The sequence below is a fragment of the Dermacentor andersoni genome, chromosome 10 (genome assembly GCF_023375885.2).
Source record: "Dermacentor andersoni chromosome 10, qqDerAnde1_hic_scaffold, whole genome shotgun sequence".
NCBI lineage: Eukaryota > Metazoa > Arthropoda > Arachnida > Ixodida > Ixodidae > Dermacentor > Dermacentor andersoni.
In genome coordinates, this window is record NC_092823.1 from 96,470,863 (window position 1) to 96,473,441 (window position 2,579).

The following is a 2,579-nucleotide window of genomic DNA, read 5'->3' on the forward strand; positions in this document are numbered from 1 at the left end:
AGTGAAATGGAGCAACCGACTCCGGTGGGTCGGCCATGAATCGGGCGGTGATGCAAGTGTTAGGTCTGTTATATAAGTAAGGGCGAAATAGGTATTTGGCACATGGTATTTAAAGTATCTACCGTAAAAGATATCAATAACAAATTATCTAGGTATTTTGCGAATTTTCTGATCATAATAAGTAATTAGGTGAATCTACGATGCAATTTGTTTAGATCTTACGAATAAAACAACGTGTTCACGTTTGCATTTTCATCGTGGTGTTTGTGAAAAGAGCGTCGACGGCACAAACGAAGCATCCAAAGTAGAATACGGATGATAAGCTTAAAATAGGGTACATACCCGCAATGTATGATGCACCGAAAATCAGGGGTTTGTGGAAAACAAACGACATTGTAGAGACAACGCTACGTAAGTTTTACAAACCTGTTTAAATTATTCACAGCCGCCAAGTGCCCGATATTTGAGCACAAAAACTATAGGGGGAAAAAAATATAGCTTTAATCTGGAAGGTAACTGTTCTTACGTTATGTTGATCAGCTTATGCATAAGTTTGTATGAGTAGGATGATTCCTCGCAAAGACCACGATGCCGTCATCTTGAATTATAATCATCAATCCGTGAAATGTTCTGGCTAAATATCAGCAAACGTTAGGATCAGTAAACCAACGCAATTTTGCTATATAAATACAGAATATATGTAGATATAGGCGGTTTGACGCGGCCAAAGCCTGTTCTTGCTTTTCGAACATCACTATATATATATATACATATCTACCATACAGAAGAGGAGTTGCGTGTATCACAAACAAGATGAGGTTTCGAATGATGTATTTGTTGAAGAGCTTTCTTGAAAAAAAAAAAAAAAACGGAAGACACTTTGTCGAGGCTAAAGTGTGAAACGGCGGAAGCCTGACATCATTGCCAATGGCGATTTGTTGCGTCAGAAACACAACGGAGGCATATAACTTGTACACTGCTATGTGAATGTTTGTTTGTTTATTAAATGCCTGCAACGTAGTTTACGCCTACGTCTATCGTTTCGATGTCTTCAGAGTCCATCATTTCAAAGCTGTCATCTGTGAGGATGCCGGCTTGCAGCTCATGCCCGGTAAACCCCTTGAGCTTTAGTGGGTCCACAACCAGGATAGCTGCGATATGTAAGTACTTGGCCCGACGTGTGGTACAGCAACCGCCGGATCTGCATAAACGGGATACGGGGGGGGAGATCACTCTCGCTTACTGTGTTCAGGGATGGTAGGTGTGCCGGCTTGGGTGGGTAAACGTAGCCGTTAATAGTCGAGAACTTGGGGATCTTACCGGCCCGAGGCGATTCTACGCGCGTTCGGCACGCGACAAACGTTTCTACGTGCCGCCCGGGAAAGTACTGTCGCAGTAGGTGGTGACTGCATTCGGGTGCTATACGGGGGTCCATGGCGAACCACAGCCGATCACACAAAGAGCGCGTTGCGCCGAACTCGTTCTGGACGAGGTGTACGTTAAAGTAGTTTGTGGCCGCCTGGAACTGTTACAGCGCCGTTTGTGGATCAGGAGGAGACGCGTCTTCCATGGCGGCGTGGGGATGTACTTCTCCATCCTCATCATCCACTTCGCTCGATTGGCTTGTAGGTGCTCGGCCTGCTGCGGCAAGCTCGCGGTCACGGCGCTTCCGAGCTGCATTTGCCTTGTTACACGGAGATGCAGCGAGTCGCTTCGAACGCACTGCCTCTCTTGCGTTGGCCCACCGCGCCCCTGGACTCAGTGGCGTCGGACGCGCCTCGGCGCCCTGATGCTTGCGGCGTATACGCTCAGCCTCCCTTGAGCACCGCTTGCATTCTGCGGCTGCCGCACGCCGCGTGTTGGAGACACTCGTTTGGCGAGACGAGCCATCCTTCCCACACGATACCGCAAACTGCTGCCACCGCCACCGCCACACCGCACCCAAGCATACGGCAGCGATGCGCGGCTCGCAACAGTGACGTCAAGCCACACAGCGCCCAATCGGGAGGCCACCTAAAGCACCTGACGACAGTGACGTCAGGGCGCACCGTCGAACACACCGCCGCCATGTGTGCCGATGTGATGAGTCATCCCGCACGGCGCCGAACCATTCGGACACCCGCACTTGACGACAGTGATATCATGCACGCGAGCAAATCAGGAGGCGCACACTCGTGTCTCGCGACAGTGACGTCACGACACCGAGACCATTCAGGAGGCTGAAAAACTGTGACTGTTTCTGCTAATGGCTGATGACCTTGACAATGAGCCATTAAAGGCTTCCGCCTTAATAACCATCACTGAATCTTAAAAATATATGTAAGCTGAACATTTAATTTAGCAAAATCACATTTATTAAAGGTGCAGTTGCCTAACTTGCCCCCGCTCGTAAACTGAAAAAACATAACTAACGCTGCTCCCTTTCTGGCAGTTATCCCGCAGAAAGCTCCCAAAATTTTTCAAGGCACTCAAAAATTATTTTGCGGTCTTCTATGTGCATGCTGCTGACATAGTTAACGATTAGGATCCGTTGGAATCACTTATGTCTGCTTTCTTTTTTTAAAAATTATTTTCGGAGA